Source organism: Hibiscus syriacus, unplaced genomic scaffold, assembly GCF_006381635.1.
Source record: "Hibiscus syriacus cultivar Baekdansim isolate YM2019G1 unplaced genomic scaffold, ASM638163v2 tig00110461_pilon, whole genome shotgun sequence".
Lineage (NCBI taxonomy): Eukaryota > Viridiplantae > Streptophyta > Magnoliopsida > Malvales > Malvaceae > Hibiscus > Hibiscus syriacus.
This window is the reverse complement of record NW_024062746.1, coordinates 1,002,094-1,025,338: the sequence shown is the minus strand read 5'-3', so window position 1 is coordinate 1,025,338 and position 23,245 is coordinate 1,002,094. Positions and strand designations below refer to the sequence as shown.

The following is a 23,245-nucleotide window of genomic DNA, read 5'->3' as shown; positions in this document are numbered from 1 at the left end:
AGCAAATTGAGTTGGGAGGGTCACCTCTATCATAAACCTCTACAAAATCCAATCTTGATTAATCGGTCAATAGATCAAAACTAATGATTAATTAAAAAATGAATTTGGTATTTTTTAATTGTAATTTTTTCACCATTTTCAATAATTATAAGATACATATATTCAAATATTCTTTTAATATTTACTCAAATTCTAAATCTTTTGAGAGAACAACTCTTCTCTTAATATTAATTATTAAGGAGACTAACTTGTTACTTTAACCGTGGTTATGTTAATATAAGAAAATACAATTATCCGTATCCGACTCAGTGGAGTGTAAGTTTTATATTTATTGAATTAGGTCGGGTAACGGCGGTACGTACACAGCTCCGAGTCTTTCAAACTTGGAAAATGGTTCACTTTCTTTCCTTTACCAATGAAAGAGCATCAAGAATAACAAACCAATGTGCACTTTTTGTTCTTTCTTTCCACCTCTCATTTTCCCATTATTCCTTTCCCAGCTATTTGTTTAATCTCTGAAAAAGACGAATTGTGAATGTAAAACTAGTTTGCTTGGCGCCTCTTTACGATCACCAAAAATACTAACAAAAAAAGTTGAATTGATTCAGTCAAATACACCTTGCATTGATGGAACAACTTCAAAAAGCCTTAAACCGTCCTTTACAAGGCCGTTGTTAAAAAAAAGGTGACGGTACCTCATTCAATGGAGATACTCAGCTTAACCATTCTTTTTGGTTCCACACTTTATTGACAGAATATTTTGACAGTCCTTTAAATAAACTTATATTATACAAAGGGAGCTTGCGACTATCGACCTTATGCCCCGTAGTCTCCCAGGAACATCCTTCCACGTTCACAATGAGACACTTCTGTCTCCTTCTCGTTGTATTGGCCATGCTTGTTCTTTCTGAATCGGCTTCTTTCGATTGTTGTAGGCCTCTTCAGTCGACGGAAACAGTCGGGGATGCAACCGGAGAAGCTGTTCGTGGTGTTAAAGTTGTTCGGGTCTTGGTTGAAGATGGGAGGGGTCGGGTTTTAGAAGAGAAGCAAGTGGCAACTATGGCTTCTAGTGCTGGGCCTAGTAGAAAAGGCCCTGGTCATTAGTGATTTATCCGACAGATTCATGTTCATTTTTCCATAGTTCTTGTGGTTTGTAATTGGTGAGGGATGTGGTGTGTATATGTAAGTTCTGAATTTATGTGTACAGTTTTATAAGATTTATTGATTGTTGTCGCGACCGCCTTTCGGGTGGGCCTGAAATTTGGCTTCGACTTAAAATAAAATATTAGAGTCGCCATCGATCATTTAAAAAATATTTAGGTTGATCGGATATCATCTTACATGATCTGCGTTTTACCAAAAATATGTCAGTTACAGTCAATGAATGATTAGCACCCTTGAACTACCCTTTCGGTACCATTTAATTTATCGGTTGTCTTAATTGCAAAAATTAAAATTAAAATTAAAATTTAAAATTTCGATCATAATTATTTACTTTTTTGATCAATTAAAATTATCTCTAAAAATCATAAATAAAGTAAAAAAATAAAACCAACAAAGACAAAGAGTTAGTATTAAAAGATAAAATATAAAATAGGTAAATAAATAAATAAAAGGGAGTGAAAGAGAATTTCTATAAAAAAAAAAAAAATTAGAAATAATTAAAATTCACGGATCGAATTAATTATAGGAATGAGCTGCAAGAGAAAAAACAGAAACTTAATAGATTAAATAGCAAAAAATAAAGTACTAAATAGCACAAACAGAAAATTAAAGGATTAAAGTAAAAGGACCTAATAATAAATATGAACAAATAAGATCCTCAACAATCAATTTAAAATAAATACATGAGCCTAAATTGTAATAAAATCTAATTATGTTTACTAAAATGTAATGAAACATAAAATAATAGCTAAATAAAAATAAACAAGGATCCGAATAAAAAATTAAAATAAAAGTGGCTAAATTCGAAGATTATTAAAATCAATATTTATTTTCTAAACACATAACAAAATATATGACCAGAGTGCAAAAGATATTAAAATAAAGGAGCTTAAAAGTGATTTTACCCTGTTAAGACCAAAGAATAAAACACACTAAACATGAGGTCCTTATGCGTGATTTAATCATTAATATATGAACAAAATATAAAGCTCCTAAAAATTAGTGGCCTGACAAATGATTTAATCAAAATGTTTTAAAGCTTAATATCTTTTCCTTTCTTCCTTCTCTACACGTGAACCAGATTAGTTTTTTTATTTCTAGTCTTTTTGTTTTCTTTTCCTTCACAGAGCAACCATGGCAACCCAAATTTTCAGTGAACTCGAGATCCACACCGACCACTCAACTCTAGACCCGATGACGACGACACCCCTACTCCAACGTACTGAAACAAGGTAATTTAACTCTCTATCTCTATTTTAATTATTTTTTTTTAAACTCATGAATTTTACATTAACTACGAACAAAATTACAAACTAAAATTCTTATTATTAGTTGCATTCGAATTGAACAAATAAATTAAAGAAAACTGAAATATAAACTGAACTACCTTAGGATTGCTGAAAAAAAACTGTATTTTATTGCTATCCCCTTCTGAAAAACGAGAGTAATCCCCTTACAATTGTTTCTCTTCGTTTCTGTTTCCCCCCCTCCTTCTTACATTTTCATTCGGGTTTTATAACCCCTATTTTACATAACTTCCTTCTTACATTTTCATTCGGGTTTTATAACCCCTATTTTACATAACTTTTCAATAAAATAATACAACTTGTGATGTGATCATAATTTGGATTGGATTTCACATGCATCTTTATCTTTGTGAGTTGGCAATGGTAGAAAATATGTGCTCTGGGGCAACTTGGTGTAATACTAGGATGAGGATAAAATCTGGGATCTACAATTGTGCATGGTAAATACCATAGAAAATGTCTCAAAGAATTTGTAGGGTTTTCTAGGGATGTATTTTTCATGTTAAAAAGAGATTAATTATTTTTCCTAATTATAGAGTAACATACAAGTCTCAAATACCGTTTTCATGTGTTTTTGGGTTTGTTATTCCCTTTCCAACTTCAAAATAGGCTATGATTCTTATATTCTCTGTAAATTACAGAACAGACGTCAGGGCTCCATGATTTATGGCATTGCTAAATGAAGTAAAGCATAATGAATCAGATTGGATCTTCAAACGAGCGATCAACGTAGACACCACACTTCGTCCTCTTTTACTATCGGTCCAAAATCGGGCCTGAGCTAGGCCCAAATTAACCCAGCTACACTAAAACCCGGGTCAAACTCACTTCTCTCATGTTTCGGTCGGCCTTTGGTTAGAGTCGTTGGTACATAACATGGCACAAAAAAAATAATCCGATGATCTCTTCCAAGATCTATGTATGATTGATGAATACAATAAGAAGGATATAGAATATTATATTATTTCATTTAAGAATAGAACATTAACTATATACCTGCAAATTACAATCCACTTTGATAGTTGTTGATTATCTACAACATAAAATGAACATAAAACTTTTAATCTTTTGATTTATAATTTTTTTAGATCGCCCTTACTCCGTCCATCTTCGACTGAAACAGTCATTCTCTTTTACAATAGACGTATCATCACTATGAAATTGAGCAGCCATTGAAGGCAATCGTTGGATAACGAGCAACAACAACATTGGACCTGCTGTCCTCTAGTACAACTGCAGTTTGCTGAAGTTGCAAAGCATATTCCAAGTCCCATGCCACATCACGCATGGCAGGCCTATCAACGGCGTCTTCTTGCAAACATTTCTCAGCTATGTCTGCAAATTTTCTTAACGAGCTGGGATTGATATGAGGTTTTATGGACCGCTCTAGCAGTCTTTTTTTCTTGCACAACACTCTCGGTTCGGATAGGTTGATTTGTTCTCTGGGATGTGTACTCACGTTTGTTCATATTCTTTTTAAATATTTTAATTTCAACATTTCATTTTGAGACAAAATATCTCTGATTGGATGAAAATCGTTAATTAATTAATAATTAACGCATGTTATTGATATAGGACTCTTACACGTCCAAAGTGATAACGTGGTGCATGTCACGTGTCTAAATTAATTATGTGGTACTTAGCATATGTTAAAAAGTGATGAAATTGTACATGTTACATTTAGAAAGTAATGATGTGATACACGTTACGTGTCGAAATGGATGATGTGGTGCATACCATGTGTCAAAAGTGATAATATGACACGTCATGTGTCAGAAGTGTTGATATATCAATTTTAATTCAGTAATAAACATTGATTGTTAGTAACTAACGATTTTCATCCAACCAAAACTATTTTATCCCAAAATCAAATGTTAGAAACCAAAATAATCGAAAAATATATATATCACAATATTTATTTTATCAAACGTATGCATATATTTTAATATTATACAATAATTAAAATAGAAAAACAATACGCCAGTGACAACTTATAAAAAAACCACAATGATCATTTAGAGTTCAAGTTAGCTACTTTGGTTTATAGTCACTTTTCAAAACCATAAAGTAAATCAGATGATATAAAAAAATAAAACAAGCGAGAGAGAGCAAAACAACAGCTTGGTGCAGCTCTGTTCCATGGTTAATGTCACATGGAAGCTCCAGAACCGTAGACCATATAAAGTGACTTTAATTTAAGGCTGCATTAATATAAATAGTGAGTCAACTCACAGAGAGCGTTTCTACCATCTCCGTATAGCTAAATGATTATTAAGCAATTTGCCTTGAGATTGAAAACCCAATGCTTTCGTTATCTGTTTGGGGTTTATTTGACACTGCTCGAATTATGAGTTTAGCAGTGCAGTAGTGAAAGTTATAAGGTAACTGTATACGCCAATATTTTCGACAAATGGATACACTACGAAGATACTGTTTTTTCATGCAACAAAAGATACATTCACATTCAACGTCAATACAGTGATAGAGTTGTCACTAAGAAGGCAAATTTTACCAGCTGAATGCAACTATCTGCCACCATCAATCCTCAGCTGGGAGAATACACCACTTTCTGTAGTGTCTGAACCATCATCTTTTACCATGGCCACATCATCTTTTTCGACTGGGTAATTGTTCGAAGGCAACCGCTGAAAAGGTCTCGACGACATGTTGAAAGAAGCATCGATGGCGCTGTCCTCATGCGGCTCTTGGTGCACCGCAGTTTGCTGTAGCTGCAATGTGTATTCCAAGTCCCAGCAGATGTCGAGCATTGTGGGCCTGCTGGCTCCAGTTGGCTTCAAGCATTTCTCAACTATTTCACTGAATTTTCTCAATGAATTGGGATTAATCTCGGAAGCCATTGAAGGATCAATGATCTTTTCAAGTTCTGCCTTGCTTAACCAAATCATTCCCCACTCGGCTAAGTTTATCTCCTCCTTCCTCTGCGAGTTAATGATAGCTGGCCTAGCACAGAGCACTTCAAGAAGTACAACACCGAAAGAATAAACATCGGATTTTTCGGTAAACTGAAGGCATCTAAAATATTCAGGGTCGAGATACCCGAAGCTGCCTTTGACACCGGTGCTGAACCCATCTGGATCAAGAAGGCCAGATTTTGAAAGTCCAAAATCTGCAACTTTTGCTACATATTCTTCATCAATCAAGATGTTTGTGGACTTAACATCACGGTGAATGATTCCTCCATCTGAACCTGTGTGAAGATAGTGAAGACCCTTTGCAGCACCGATACAAATTTCAAGCCTTTGCCTCCATGTCAATAAAGATAAAGAGGATGGTCTCTCTGGATTCCCTTGCAACTTGTAAAGATGATCCCTGAGAGTCCCTTTCTCCATGAATTCATAAACCAGTATCATTTCGGACCCATCATCGCAATATCCGATCAGGGACACTAGATGGCGATGTCGAATCTTGGATAGAATCATGACCTCAGTTTGGAATTCTGGAAGACCCTGGCCATGTTTGGACTCACTTCTTTTGACTGCAACTTTGAGACCATTTCTTAGAATCCCTTTGTAGACTTTACCAAAGCCTCCTTCCCCAATCAGTAATTTAACATCGAAATTTTTGGTTGCCTCCAATATTTCAGCAAAAGGCATCTTTAACTTCAGATTTAAGTTCGGAAAAGGAGAGTGATTGACAGATTTTGAGCTCATGCCGATATAAGGGCTCACTCCTCCGAAAGGAAGGGTACCGTATGAAGCCATTGGTTCCAAAGCTTTAGCTTTTCTTTGTTTCCTGGACAACAAGAAAGCCACCAACAAAGAACAACAGATAACAACAAACCCAGCGACTGAACCAACTGTGATATACACTAAATTCTTCCTTTTTGGTCCACTAATCTCTGGCTCCAAACCTGGTTCGCTGATGAACTCCATGATCTCGAGTCCATTCAGGTAGGCAAAATGATCTACGTTTGAGTTCGCCCAAGGAACAACACCAACACTAAGGAAATCAGATTCACCCGAGTCAACCACGAAATCCAAATAGAATGGAACGGCCAAGTTGACAGTGTACAGGTAAGGATTGATTTGCTGGCTGTAGTTATTGTATATAAAGAGACCGAATTGGACTGTGTTGGCTGATATACTAAGGATGTCGCAGAAATGGACTCGAACAAAATGCCGAGCGCTCTTACTTACATTGAAATGCCAAGTAATGTTACGAGAATTTGATGTCTGATTATCATTTAAGCTTACTTCTTTGCAAGTCCTATAGACACCATCGGGGATAAAGTTTTGAGAGGCTGCATTATAATTTTCAGTACCTAGTAATATTCATCATCATAGCGTAGCGTAATAGTTGGTTGATAAGAACAATTTCTTGCCCAATTTCCAACAACTATGTAGTCACCATCAGTTGCCCATTCTGATGCAACTACCGCTGGGTCACTAATGGATTGGGGTTGGCTTCCAAAAGCAACTCTATGAATTGTTCTAAGTAACTGAGAGGGCAAACCCTGGTAAAGACCCATTCTTCCTGCAGGACTCAGATGAGTTCGATTATCCTTAAGGTTTGGAACATGGAAAACTTCTATGGCGTTTACAAAGGCCAAAGATGATTGATGTGCAGGGCTGAAATTGATTTTGAACTTGGATGAATTGATAGGCACTAAGAAATCTTTAATCACAGGGAAAGAAATACTGTTTCTGACACTGAAATTGGATAGCAGAGACTTACTTGAAGCTGTGACATTGAACAAGGCATCCCCTAGTTGAGCAAAAGGAAAGAAATGGAGGCGAACCACATGTAGGCCCTTGTCAGTGATGTCGAGTTGATAGGAAAAATGGTCACTTGAAAACCTTGCTGTTTGATAAAGAATCCAGTCTGATGATGACAGCTGCGTTGTGTTTTTGATTGGTTTGCCATTGACAACGGAGAAGGAATTTGGGTTTTTGTCCCCAACAAATTTCCTAACTCCTTGTTGTGTGTAGGGAGAATCTGACCCACAGTTGATAAAGTATTTTTCTGGGAAAACATAGGGTTCTGAGAGAATCAAAACAGGGTACAGCTGGAGAAGAAACAAATGAAAAAAAACTGAGTTAAGCAACAGCAGATTTCCCATTGCGATGCGAGGGCGACTAAGAACCAGGTTTAGTGAACAACAATAATGGCTAAAAAGGAAGACTGTGGTTGACGACCTGACTATGATTCATGTTCTATCGTATATATTTCACTCGAAAAGATAAAACGATTCAGGCCGGCTAGTATTGGCAAGAGAAATAGTATTGTCCAAAGGAAATATCTCTTATTTCTCGGCATGTCACTTCTGATCACGGCATTAACAGACACCCATTTGTTTTACCCGTTGATCAGCAGCAGTTAGATAGTTGACAATGAATTTATTAATCACGAGGGTTGATGGTTTCTTGTCGCTTTAAACAATGTATTTTTTTATATTTCTTGCCGCCTTTGATTAAGCAGTAAATCCATTGCATATTTGCATTCCGTCGTCTAATTTTCAGTCATACTACTTCCAAAATCTACAGTTGAAATTTCATTTTATAATGCGTTGGAAAATCTGATGAGTAAGAGGTGGCAAGTTCCGATATTTAAAACATGGACAGAAATATGTAATGTTGGAAATTGGCAAATCCTCAAACCTAAGTTAAACTCAGACGATTATTAGATATAAATTATATACCAGTGGTTGTTGAAGCTCGTTCGTGGAATTATATATGGGAATAGCATTAGTTGTAGTAGTGGGACAGTGAGATGATAAAATATGCCAAGTTTTGCATCATGAAAGTGACTTTCGGATAAATATATTATTTATTTAAGCACCTACTGCATCAATTTTCCCTTTTTTTATTGAGCTGATGTAATTATATAGATTAAAGTTGAAAAAAATTCAAATCCTCAGGAAAAATAAAAAAAATAGTTTATATTTTTTATGTTTTGTTTTATATTTATATTTGAAACCATTGTTCTATATTTTAATAAGAGTAATTTTGAATTTTGTTTTTAAGTTATATTATACTCTTCAAACTTATCATTCTTCTAACAATTAAAGTTTCTGGAATAAGAAGAGATCTTTACCCAAATCAGAAGAGATAAACTGACTATAGTGTTCACAATTCAAATATTACAACTAAAAAAAATCTTATGTTTATTAATTTATTTTAATTATAAATTTTACATGATACTAATAATAATATATATGATGACAATTATTTATAAAATAAAAAAGTATAATAAACATCGATTTTTTTTCTCACTTCTGAAAAACAACAAAGTACGAATTCATAATTGATGGCTAAAATATACAAATATTTAACAACTAGGTGGTATCACTGACCTTGATCAAGGTTCGAGAACTGGTAAAGTGGAAATTGGAAAATTAAAGTGTTTAACTAACAACTATCACTGATTTTGTCAAGGTTGGAGAACTGGTCTAAAGTGGGAACTGGAAAATTGAAGTGTTCAACAGCCAGGTTAATGATAGCAATAAATATATAGTTTTTTTCCCCTCGTCTTCACCTACTATATTCTTACAGTGATTTTGTTTTGTCTGAACCCTGAAATGCATTGTCTTATTGATGACAGACAGGAAGTGGATTATAAAGAGTGATGAAAGGAGGAGGTGAAGGAACTGACTGTGGCATTCAACTGGGATGGGATATGGCCAGGGTGCTGGAAATTCAACCAATCCAAAAGCAAACCATCAACAAATGACGGGACTTCCGCCCTCGAAGAAGATCGAGTATTCATTTAGGGCTTATCTTAATCAAATAGAAGAGTTAAATTTCAATGATCGTCGAGACAAGCTTGCTTGTGTATACGATCACATCTTTGTTTCTTCCGAGCCTAATCGAATTGAGGGTTGTTAGATCAATTGTTACCAACTTCGCTTAAACTATAGTTGTTTTATACCCCTGGAAATAAAAGAGAGATTGGAATGGTGTAAACATTTGAGTTACTACTTATCCATATTCGACATTGTTCTGTAAAACCAGATTTCCAGCACAAGATAATGAAGAACACAGCCATGAATAACGTTCTTTATGAGGAATTACAGAAGGAGAAAAATCCCAAAACAATTTCAGAAACTAAGCAAGCAGCTTCTTCCCGAGCTGTCTTGCCTACACGTGGCTTCTAATGGTTCAAGTTTGGGCATAGTGAGCCCTTGCCTTTCGGTCATGTCGATTATCTTCTCACCCACCCTTTCCCACTCAAAACACTGAATCAGTGGCCCCAATGTCGACCACAACACATGTTGAGCTAATACCATTCCAGGGCAAGCTCTTCTTCCTAACCCGAATGGCATCAACTTATAAATCAGATCACTCGTCTCTTTGCCTTGTTCGAACCTCTCTGGCTTAGAACTTGTCGGATCATCCCATAACTCAGGGTCTCTTTGAATAGCCCAAGCATTCACCATCAAAATTGCATCTTTGGGTATTCGTACCCTCCGATGCTGCAGTTTTCAGATGTCCAACGTGGAGCCAACAGTGGAGCTGCCGGGTATAGCCGAAGAATCTCGGAGATTATGCATTGTAAGGTAATTTTGCGAAATCGTCTTCTTCCACCAGCTTTTCTTGACCTATGTGTTTGTATTGTTCAGCTCTAGCTGTTATCAGCACTTGGGGATTGTTCAGCAGATTAGTCATTGCCCATTCCAATGTTAGTGCTGTTGTGTTGTATCAGTTCCAGCAATTACAATGATCTGCAAAATTTAATTTCAAGCTTATAAAATTGGGTAATCCAAGCGTTATCTTTTTAAACAATCATCGCCATTATGTGAGATAAATAATTGAAAAATACATTTTTATTAAATAAGATGATAATTTGCCTTTAATGTTTATAGTTATTTATTTTGAAATATTTTGATCTCGATATTTCACTTTGGGGTAAAATATCCCTAGTTAGTTAAAAATTGTTAAAGTAAAATACTCCAGTTAGATAGAAACTGTTAATTAATTAATGATCAATGTTTGTCGTTGACGTAATAAGTCATATGTATTCAAAGTGAAGAAATAATATGTACCACGTTATCACTTATGTATACATGACATTATCACACCATCATTAATATACATATTTGTATCACGTCATCACTTTGAATATATATCATGCATCACATCGTCACTTATATACATGTGAAATGTTTCACATTATCACTTATGTATACGTAGAATGTGTTATATCATCACTTTAGATATATATAACTTACAACGTCAACGACAAACGTTGGTCATTAATCAATTAGAGATTTTTTTTGACAAATTCTAAATTTAATCATAATCTCTTACTTAGAGAAGAGGGGAAGAGGGACTCTAGAAGAAGAAACGAGAGTACTCTTAGTAGATCTAGAATCAATGACCTAATCCTAATCAGGCCAAATGTATTTGCTCTAATCAATTAACGATTTTCATTTAATTAATAATCATTTTATTCTACTATAAAAAAATAGAGATAAAAATATTTTAAAAACAAAAATAATATTTTAATTAGTTATTAAAAGTATATTTTATCATTATATCTCAAGAATATTATCCTTCACTATAATATATTAAACTTATTTTATAACTCAATATGTAAAATTTTCGTTAGAGAGCCGTACCTAAGTCTAAATTCAGAATTTATACCACAAAAGTTTAAAAAAATGTCGCACTCTGTATTTAACACAACAATAATAGTCATTAATAGAAAAATAATATGGAATAGAAGAAAAGATCTAATTTTTTGCCGCCGAAGTTGAATTGTTCAATCCTTACTCTAATGATTTCCAGATCCTGAAAAAGCATTTAAATATTTTATGGAGAAGTGATAAAATAATGAAGTTGAAAGTTCCGGCTGACCTGAAAAAGTCCTTTTATGACTATGTTGTATAATACTCGGGTTGTGATTCTTGCAAAGATAACAAATGAGTGATCAGTAATCAACCAACTGCAATACTGGCAAGAAATTGTTGTGAAGTTGAGAGTTAGTTAGCAAGTTTGTTAATTAGTTAGCAGTTGGTTAGAAGTCAGTTAATATGTTAGCTGATGTAATTGAATTGCATATAAATGTAGTGTATTGAAATGGTTAATAAGAATAAGATTTGAGGTATTTTTCCACACGTGTTTTACATGGTATCAGAGGAAGGTATCGTGTGGCTTGACCTTTCTGATTTTTTGCCCTTTTCTTCACTGATTCATTTTCTTTTTTCTCTCCGTTTCTATGGAATCGATCAATTTCACGCACCCTCTCTACCTTCATCCGTCGAATACGCATGGAACTATACTGGTTTCGCATCAACTAACATGAATTGAGAATTACAATCTCTGGAGCCGCTCGATTCGAATCGCGTTATTGGAAAAGAATAAGTTAGGGTTTATCGACGGTGATTATGCTCGGGATGATTTTGTTGAACTCTTGCAATCACAGTGGGATCGGTGTAACACAATCGTTCTTTCGTGGGTTTTGAACACTGTAAGTGCTGACCTCTCTGCAGGATTAGTGTTCGCTTCCACTGCAATACTTGTTTAGAAAGATCTGAAGGAACGCTTCAGCAAGGTTGATGGATCACAAATCTTCTTCTTACATCGAGAGATTGCTCTCTTTACTCAAGGTGATTCATCCGTTTCCACCTATTATTCGTGTCTGAAGTTGCTTTGGGATGAGTACAGTGCATTAGTTCATGTATCTTCCTATAATTGCGTTGATTCTTCGCAAGCCTTGAATCATGTTCTTCAACAACGATTATTTCAGTTTTTAATGGGACTGAATAAGACATATTCTGCAATTCGGAGCCAGATTCTTCTTCTGGATCCGCTCCCTTCGGTTAATCGGGCGTATTTGATGGTGGTTCAGGAGGAGTCACAGAGATATCTATCTTCAGGTGTTTCACCTCTTTCTGATGCGACGACGATGTACTCCAATTCCTCTAATCCTCGTTGTGGCAGGTTTAATAGAGTCTGTGACTTTTGTAAAATTCGTGGCCATAAACGTGAGCAATGTTATAGGCTTAATGGCTTCCCTCTGAGTTCAAGTTCACAAAGGCAAAGAAGTCTTCTTCTGCCATGGTGGTTAACTCTTATCAGAATAATACTCATTCTAAGTCTTCTCCTTTGACTGCTCATTTAGCGCCAATGTTTACGACGAACCAGTATAACCGTCTGCTAGAGCTCCTCAACAAGGACGTTCATGATTCTGGTGATGTTGTTGCTGCCAACTTTGCAGGTATGATTCATAATGGTTTACCTGCTTCTAAACGTAATTCAATTACCTGGATTCTTGACACTGGAGCTACTGACCATATGTTGTCTAGTTTTGAATGCTTGAGTAATCCTGTTGCATGTACCTCACGATTTGTTCATCTTCTGAATGGTAAAACCCTGCCTATAATGCATATTGGTTCCTATTGGTTTGATTCTTCTCATTGTTTACAAAATGTACTATATGTCCATTCCTTCACTCATAATTTGTTATCTGTTTCCAAACTGACAATTGACTTAAATTGTGTTGTTCAGTTTTATCCTGATTTTTGTGTCTTTCAGGATCTCTTCAATGGCAAGATGCTGGGGATTGGTAAGAAACAAGGGGGCTTGTACATTCTTCATTCTTTTGGTGCTTTTCTTAGTATTGCTTCTAAGGTGCCTTTCAATGTTCAAACTCATTGTATGTCCTCTGTTACTAATAAAACTTCTATTTGGCATGCTCGATTAGGACATGCTTATTTCTCAAATTACATCATATGTCTTTGGGTGACTGTAAATTGGATTCCTCTGTAATTCATTCTTGCTTGGTTTGTCCTTTAGCCAAACAAGCTCGGTTGCCTTTCCCGATTAGTCAGTCTCGGTATAGTCGCCCTTTTCATATGATTCATATGGACTTGTAGGGTCCATACAAAATTTCTACTCATAGTGGTCATAGGTTTTTTCCGACAATTGTTGATTGTACAAGAATGACATGGGTCTATTTACTGAAACTAAAGTCAGATGCCATTGATTCTTTAAGGAAGTTTTTTTCTTTGGTCCTTACACAATTTGATGCTTCTATAAAAATCATTTGTAGTGATAATGGGTCTGAATTTTTCAGCAAAGAATGTTATTCTTTTTTCTCTTCTTTTGGTGTTATTCATCAGTCCTCTTGTGTTTATACTCCTCAGCAAATGGGGTAGTTGAAAGGAAGCATAAACATTTATTAGAAGTAGCTCGTGTACTTCATTTTCAATCTCGGGTGCCTATTAAGTTTTGGGGAGAGTGTGTCTTAACTGCTTGTTACTTAATAAATAAGCTTCCTTCTGCTGTTCTTAATTGGAAATCTCCATATGAAATGTTTCATAATAAGCCTCCTTCTTTGTTACATTTAAAGGTCTTTGGTTGCTCGGGTTATGCTACTGAAACTAAGCCTCGTGATAAAATTTTCCCTATAGCTATTCTTTCGGTTTTTATGGGATACTTGGATACTCAAAAGGATTATTTGATGTTCAGTCTTGTTTCTAAAACTTTTTTTGTTAGTAGGGATGTTAGGTTTCATGAGAATTCTTTTCCTTTTCATTCACCTGAATTGTCGTACAGGTTATTTCCTTTTCAACCTGTCATACCTGATTCAGAGTTTTTTGTCACTGACTTGACTATGAAAGATATGTCTTCAGCTCATAATAGTCATTCCAATTTATCTTCTCAGCAGTCTCAATCTAGTCCTAGTGTTGGTAATCAAGTGTTTCCTACATCTGTTACTTCTCATTCTTCTAATGTTCCTATTTATTCGGTTTTCAAGAGGTCTTCCAGAGTGTCCAAGCCTCCATTGTGGTTAAATGAGTATGTTTTTTGCCAATCATCCACTTCTAGCAATTATCCCATTTCAAATCATATTTCTTATTCTCATCTTCCATTTTCTACTCAATATTTCCTTTCTTCCACTTCTATTATTGAGCCTACTAGTTATAGTGATGCTATTAAAGATCCTTTATGGGTCACTGCCATGCAAGAGATCCAAGCATTAGAATTAAACAATACTTGGTATGTAGTTCCGTTGCCATCGGGTAAGGTTCCCATTGGATGCAAGTGGGTGTATAAGGTCAAGTTTCAGTCCAATGGTGAGATTGAACGCTACAAGGCGCGTTTGGTTGCGAAGGGGTACAATCAGCGGGAAAGTGTGGATTTTGTTGAAACCTTCTCACCTGTTGCTAAACTTGTCATGGTACGAACAATTTTGGCGCTTGATTCTTTACAATATTGGTCCATGTTTCAAATGGATGTAAATAATACGTTTCTTCAAGGCAATTTGTTTGAGGAGGTCTATATGCAGCTGCCTCAAGGATTCTGCAGCCAGGGGAGAACATGGTGTGTAGGCTGCAGAAGTCTATTTATGGCCTTAAACAAGCATCTAGGCAGTGGAATATGAGGTTGACTGAAGCCTTGGCTGCTGCTGGATATATTCAAAGTAAGTTTGATTACTCACTTTTTACAAAGAGAGAATGAACAAATATAGTGGTCATGCTTATATATGTTGATAATATATTGATTACTGAAAATAATGCTGCCATGATAGAAGAGTTGAAAGCAATCTTGCATGCTAGTTTCAGATTGAATGATATAGGGGAACTTAAATATTTTCTTGGTTTTGAGATACTTAGATCTAGTGAAGGAATTTTGTTGAACCAAAGGAAATATGCACTAGAGTTAATAGAATAACATGATTAGGAGGTGCTAAACCAGTTTTCACTCCTATGGAACAGAATGTAAAGCTTACTTCTACTAGTTATGATTCTGGATTGATTGAAAATGGTAAAGAGAAGTTAGATGATGAAGTGTTGCAGGGTGATAAAGAAGTTTTCCAGAGATTAATAGGAAAGTTGATCTATCTTACTCATACAAGACCAGATATTACCTTTTTGGTACATCATTTGAGTCAGCTCATGCAACAACCAAAAAGATCACACTTGGAAGCTGCCCTTCGAGTGGTTAAGTATATTAAAAAGAATCATGGTCAAGGAATTTTGTTGTCTTCTGCAGGACAATGTCAGTTAACAGCCTTTTGTGATACTGATTGGGCAACTTGTTTGATGACAAGGAGATCAGTTACTGGTTTTTATGTTAAACTAGGCGATTCCTTAATTTCTTGGAAGTCAAAAAAAAATACTATAGCAAAGTCATCAGCAGAGGCAAAGTACAAAAGTATGGCAATGGTGGCAGCTGAAATTGTGTGGCTAAGAGGTCTGTTAATAGAGCTGGGTGTAAAGGATCTACAACCAGCCAGACTTTACTATGATAACAAGGCAGCACTGCAAATAACAGCAAACCCAGTCTTCCATGAGTGGACAAAGCATATATAAATAGATTGCCATTTCATCTGAGAAAAATACAAGAAGGGATGATCAACACAACTTATGTACCATCAGCAAATCAATTAGCAGATGTTTTAACTAAAGCCTTAGGAGCTCAACAACATGAGTATTTAATTTCCAAGTTGGGAGTCAAATATGTCTTTCGACTACCAACTTGAGGGGGAGTGTTGTGAAGTTGAGAGTTAGTTAGCAAGTTTGTTAATTAGTTAGCAGTTGGTTAGAAGTCAATTAATATGTTAGATGATGTAATTGAATTATATATAAATGTAGTGTACTGAAATGGTTAATAAGAATAAGATTTGAGGTATTTTTTCCACACGTGTTTTATAGAAATCTCCTAGATACGAAGACACCGCCAATTCAGAAAGCTCTCTAATCATCTCCCTGAACCGCCTCCCTTACTTAGAATTCTGGGCAACATCGTCACCAAAATACCGTTTCCCGCCATCATTCTCACGATTATATTAAACATCAGCTCCAAAAAAATTGATTGCAAATCCACCTTGGCGAACCCATCGGCGGAAACACGGTACAATTGGTGCAGCAAATGATTGATTTCGTCTCTTCGAATGTTTAAAGACATGTTCAGACGAGTCGAGGAGAAGATCACGATGGTTGCTAGTTTATGGAGGTTGCGCCAATGGTCCAAACCGAGATTGGTGTAGTTGTAGCTGACGTACTTGCCCATAACGAAGCGAGGGCGGTTGGCTAAGACGATATCGTTCTTGGTGAAACATTGTTGGACGGCGGAGGGTGAGGAGACCACGATGAGGAAACAAGAGCCGAGCTTGAGAGAGAAGATGGGGTCGTGTTTTTGTGAGATGAAAAAGTGTTCGATGGAGGGATTCCTTGAGGAGATGAAGGTGGCCCAGAATTGGAAGAGCCAATGGACTCGGTGGAAGATTTTTGCGTCTTGTGATGATTACATTGGTAGCCAGCTATAGAAAAATAGCTGAAAGCGCGAGTATATAACGATTTCTTCCATTTTCATTGCTCAAAACTAAGATTTGCTGGAAATTATAGTCATATATGCAATATAAGAGGGAGATTGAAGCCGTACAACATTTATTTCTCCAATGAGAATGACGCCCAGATCTAACTGAAAAGACAAAACTCCATTATCACGTTTTGAACTGTCATCAGCAGTGATAATAATACCTATATATTTACTATAATGTTCCTGAATTAGGGTATAACAGCTACTTTGAGTGAAAGATTCTATAAATACTTAAAGTTAACATAAGGTATAATTTGGACACTTACTTTTATATTAATCTTTCAACAAATCAGAATGTTTTGAATAGTTTGTCATGTCCCCGCAAAATGTTGTGTACTTCTCATATAGATCACCAGTAATCCTCGCAAGAACATGAACCATTCGCAAAATGGTGGAACCGATTCCGATCCCTCATTACAATTTTACGGCCAATGGTTTCTTCTGTTTTTGGGTGTTTCAAGTCTCCAGTAAGGAACTCATAAACCCTATTATTCACTTCGATCGAGCTACATCCAGGCTCCTTCTGCACCCCACTGTCTTTCATCAAAGTCCTTATCTTTGCTACTTATTCCCAATTGCCTTTCGCAGCATACATTTTCGAAGCATACATTTTCGAAAGAATAATATAAGTCCCTGAATTAACAAGATTGTGGCTGACAAGATACTCTGCTATTTTCTCTCCCAATTCAATATTACCATCTAATCTACATGCCCTAAGCAATGCTCCCCACAAGATGGGATCAGGCTCTACCTTTATGTTTTTCACAAGCTCATACGCATCTACTAATCGACCAGGCAGGACCGAGAAGGTTTATCATACATCCATAATGTTCAATCTTCGGTTCAATATCATGTTCATCTCTCATTGCATTAAAAAAACTCCATCCCTCTTTGACCAAACCGGAGTGACCACATACACCCAAGACACCGATGAATGTAATATTAGTAGGGCGCAATCCGATCCTACACATTGTTAGAAATTAAACTTGCTTTTTAACAGATTTTGAAAAGTCAAAGGCACTAGAATGATCATAACTAGCAACATGGAAAACTAAAGTGTCGGCAGCACAACAGTACAAAGATTTTTTAAGGAATAAATGAAACACCTGGAATTGTGTAGAATTGGATGTGGCAGCACCTAACTAAAATAATGCTAACCGACATATGTATGCTTAATTATTATGCATATTAAACGTGAATCAAGGAAGTATCTAGCCCTAAATATGTCGGTTTATTACAACTATATATATGTATGAAAGCTATATGAAAAATACAAGTGAGAAGTGAGGAAAAATATGTGAGTAACGAGTGAGAGAAAGAAAAATAAAGAGAATTAAGAGAGTTTAGCAAAGCTATATTTGTGAGTTTGTAAACTAGCCACAACTAGTGTCATAGTATTGTAATATTAAGGTAGTGTTGTTTTAAAGTATTTTGTTTCGTATCAATAAAAATAAGTTCGAGTTATAAATTATCGTGAGCCCATTTACGCTTCCAACAAGTGGCCTCAGAGCTTGGTTCGAGTTCAACGTGGTGGAGAAGATGGCCAATATGATTCAACCACAAATTCCGAGATTAACAAAGACGAATTACGGTAATTGGAGCATTCAAATGAAGGCGTTATTAGGCTCCCAAGATTGTTGGGATATCATCGAGGATGGTTACACCGAGCCTGAAAATGCAGCAGAAGCAGCCCTGGCAAATGAAGAAAAGAAGGTTTTGAAAGAATCCCGGAGAAAAGATAAAAGAGCATTGTTCTTTATTTTTCAAGGAGTAGACGAATCTACCTTTGAAAAAATTTCTGATGCGAAGACTGCAAAACAAGCGTTGGAGATTTTACAAAAATATCTACAAGGTGTCGAAAAAACAAAGAAGGTACAATTACAAACTCTCAGAGCTAAGTTTGAGATGTTAAAAATGAAAATATAGAAACCATCGTTGATTATATTAGCCGTGTGAAAGCGGTCGTAAATGAAATGAAAAGAAATGGTGAATCACTCGATGAGGTTAGAGTGATGGAAAAAATTTTGCGGTCATTAACAAGAAAATTTGATTATGTGGTTGTGGTAATCGAAGAATTGAAAGATTTATCTCAAATATCGATCGATGAGTTTGTGGGTTCACTTCAAGCCCATGAGCAGAAAATGAAACAAAATGAAGATTCTGAAAATTTGGAGCAAGCTCTACAAAGCAAGATGAATGTCAACGAATGAGAAACTAACAACTGATATATACGAGGTCGAGAAAATCGTGGTGGTTATCGTGGAAGATACAGAGGAGGACGAGGAACTCGGGGACGTGGTGGTCGATCATATAGCACCGATCAAATAAGTGAAAGCAATCCAACATTAGGTCGTGGACGAGGATTCAAAGGCCGAGGTAAAGACAGATATCAACAAGGAAATAAATCCCAGGTACAATGTTATAATTGCAATAAGTATGGTCATTATAGTTATGACTGTAGATCTGCTCCTAAACAAGAAGAAAGAAATAACGTAGCAGCAGCTCAAGAAGAAAAAATTGAAAAATCTCATGTATTTCTCACTTATAAAGGAAATGAAGATTCAAGAAAAATATTTGGTATCTTGATAATTGTGCCAGTAACCATATGTGTGGTCAAAGGGAATTGTTTGTGAACTTAGATGAAACAGTCTATGGACGAGTAACTTTTAGAGATGACTCACACGCAGAACTAAAAGGAAAAGGCGAAGTGATGATTACTCAGAGAAATGGAGAAAAGAAATACATTTCAGATGTTTATTATGTACCTGCTTTGAAAATCAATATCATCAGTCTTGGTTAACTCCTGGAAAAAGGATATGAAGTGCAGATGAAGAACCGCTCGCTTGTCATCAAAAACAAAGAAGGAGAATTGATAGCCCAAGTCGATATGACTCGAAATCGTCTATTTACAATTGATATCGAGTCGGGAGAAGTCAAGTGCATGAAGACCGCGATTAAAGATGATTCATGGCTGTGGCATCTAAGATATGGACATCTTGGATTTTCTGGTTTGAAGCTGTTATAAAAAAACAAGCATGGTGAAAGGACTACCAGAGATCAACCCTCCAAATCAAATATGAGGCTTGCATCAAAGGAAAACAACATAGACAAAGCTTTGAAGTTGGTAGATCCTGGTGTGCCCGAAGACCGTTGGAGATAGTACACACAGATATAGTCGGTCCTTTTGACATACCATCTCTTGGAGGTAACAGGTACTACCTAACTTTCATTGATGATTTTAGTAGAAAATGTTGGATTTATATCTTGAAAAAAAGTCATAAGCGCTGGAAAAATTAAAAGAATTCAAAGCAATGACGGAAAACAAAGCGGTCAATATTTGAAGATACTCAGATCAGATAGAGGGGGTGAATATATATCAAAGTTATTTGAAGAATTCTGCAAAGAGCATGACATCATCCATCAGCTGACAGCCAGATACACGCCACAACAAAATGGAGTTGCAGAAAGAAAGAATCACACAATTCTGGACGTGGAAAGAAGCATGATAAAAGGCAAGCAACTACCGAGAAATTTTTGGGCCGAAGCATTTCGATGTGCATTTTACCTATTGGACAGATGTCCAACAAAAAGTGTGAAGTATATGACGCCAAACGAAGCATGGAGTAGTCAAAAACCAGGATTTGGACACTTCAGGATTTTTGGATATGCATTGGATATGCTTACATATTATATAATCCTCTTACCAAGAAGGTAATAATTTCAAGAGATGTCGAGTTCGATGAAGCAGACTATTGGAGGTGGAGCAAAGAGGAAAAGAAAGTTGAATGACTATTTTTTAATGAAGATAAAGATGATGAACAAGCTGATGATCAAGGTCCTCAACAAAATGTACCATCGTCGTCAAGCAGCAGCAGCGATACCAACAACATAATAGAAGATTCTGAAGCACCTCCCACAGAAGTTCAAAGATCCACAAGAGAGAAGAATGCCAGAAAGGTACAACGATTATGAACTAAATAATGTTTCACTTTTCTGCTTACTTGTGAACAATGATCCAATAACACACAAAAAGCGATTGAAGATGACAAATGGAGGAATGCAATGAATGAAGAAATTGCATCAATAGAAAGAAATGATACATGGGAGCTAACAAGACAACTAGAAGGTCATAACCCAATTGGAGTAAAATGGGTTTACAAGACAAAGACCAATAAAGAAGGAAAGGTCGAGAAGCACAAAGCGAGGCTAGTTGTCAAAGGCTATAAGCAAAGACAAGGAATAGATTATGATGAAGTGTTTGCTCCAGTAGCAAGGATCGAGACCATCAGATTTCTCACAGCAGTTGCATCACAAAAAGCTCGGAATGAAAAATCAAGTTTGAGGGAGAGTGTTAGAAATCAAACTTGCTTTTTAACAGACTTTGAAAAGTCAAAGGCACTAGAATGATCATAACTAGCAACGTGGAAAACTAAAGTGTCGGCAGCACAACAGTAAGATTTTTAAAGGAAGAAATGAAACACCTGGAATTGTGTAGAATTGGATGTGGCAGCACCTAACTAAAATAATGCTAACCGACATGTATGCTTAATTATTAAGCATATTAAACGTGAATCAAGGAAGTATCTAGCCCCAAATATGTCGGTTTATTACAACTATATATGTATGAAAGCTATATGAAAAATACAAGTGAGAAGTGAGGAAAAATATATGAGTAACGAGTGAGAAAAAGAAAAATAGAGAGAATTGAGAGAGCTTAGCAAAGCTATAATTGTGAGTTTGTAAACTAGCCGCAACTAGTGTTGTAGTATTGTAATATTGAGGTAGTGTTGTTGTAAAGTATTTTGTTTCGTATCAATAAAAATAAGTTCGAGTTATAAATTATCGTGACCCCATCTACGCTTCCAACATTTCATTAAACAACTCTAACGCAACTTGGCTTAATCCATGCAACGCATACCCTAAAATCATTGAATTCCATCCAACAACATCCTTATCGGAAATCTTATCGAACACTAATCTTGCATCCTCCAAGCTCCCACATTTGTTGTACATATCAATCAAAGCAGTAGCAAGACGAACATTCACTTGAATATCGTTATTATCTACATACGAATGAAGCCATCTACCAGACTCCAATGCTCCAAGCTGCCCACAAGCTGATAGAACAGCTAGTATAGTGATTTCGTTAGGCCTAGTTTTGGCTGCTAGCATTCACCATAAAAGCACCAATGCTTCATTAGGCATTCCATGTTGAGCATACCCATCGATCATCACATTCCAACATACCACATCCTTCTTCACCATTCCATCAAACAGAGACCTTGCTTCCTTGAGCTCCCAGTGTTTCGCGTAACAAGTTAGCATCGTGGTCAAAGAAACTAAACTCTTTTCCGGCATTCTCTCAAACGTGAGACGGGCAGACCCGACGTCACCCCGTCTAGCGTAAACATCAACTAGACCCGTCTTTACATACAAATCCGAATCAAACCCGAGTTTGATAACTTGATAATGAAGCATTTTTCCATGTTCAAGAGAACAAGATTTCAGTATAGATGAGAAAGTAAACTAATTAGGCTGAACACCTTCATATAGCATTTGGATGATAAACAGAGCTTCATGGGAGAGACCACGAAGGGCGTGGCCATTAATGATAGAAGTCTAGAAAAATATATTGGGATTGAGAGTTCGGTTGAAGAGAGCGAGAGAGTAGTCGAGACGGCCTTGCGAAGGGTAAGAGCGTTGAAGCTTGAAATTGAGGATGGGGTGTTGATGAAGGACGTGGCGGAGGAGAGCTGCGTGGATTTGGAGTAAGTGATGAATGGAGTTGGATTTATCTAAAGAGAATAGCTAGCTTGTCTGATGAAGGTGGGAAGTTGGTGACGGCACCGGCGGCGGCGGCGAATGAGAGAGTGCTACGGTTTATGAAGGGTGTTGACAGTGGTGGGATAGTGAAAGGCATGGTTGAGGACATGCTTGAAGGAAGCAAATTCTCAAAAATTCAGGCGCTCACGGAGCTTCTGCTAGACATTTTTATTACAGAGTATATATTCAATAGATTTGCTTCCTTTGTAGTTTTACCTTATCCAACATAGATTTCGAAGAGACACGAGTTGAGTGAAGCCTTTTAATCTGAAAATCTGTTTGCATATATAATTAAGGGTAAACTATTCTCACCGTCATTTAACTATTAATTAAATTATATTTCGGTCACTAACTAGCAAAATTACTTTTTCGTCATTTGGTTAATTTTTTAACCTTAAAACGATGTTGAATTTTATTGAAACAAAAGAAGATACAATCTTAATTATATAATCAATTTAAAAGATAATTTAGGGGCATGTCCACCAAATAACTTCAACATAAAATAAATAAATTGAAATAATAAAATCAAAAGTCGTAATAATTATCAAAACCTTATTTTGAATTTGATGTTCATCATTCATAGTAACCTAGTAATCGTAAATAGTACTCTTTTGTCTTTATCCAATTACATGCTTCAGAGTTGATGAACTCTCTATAGTGGAG

General features: G+C 36.1%; 3 pseudogenes; all 3 read right to left on the bottom strand.

The window, feature by feature from the left end:
- Window positions 1-4,854: 4,854 nt before the first annotated feature.
- Window positions 4,855-7,717, bottom strand: LOC120126640 (annotated as a pseudogene).
- Window positions 7,718-9,528: 1,811 nt separating this feature from the next.
- On the bottom strand, window positions 9,529-16,881 carry LOC120126666 (annotated as a pseudogene).
- A 227-nt stretch (window positions 16,882-17,108) lies between these two features.
- LOC120126665 lies at window positions 17,109-22,313 on the bottom strand (annotated as a pseudogene).
- Window positions 22,314-23,245: the final 932 nt, after the last annotated feature.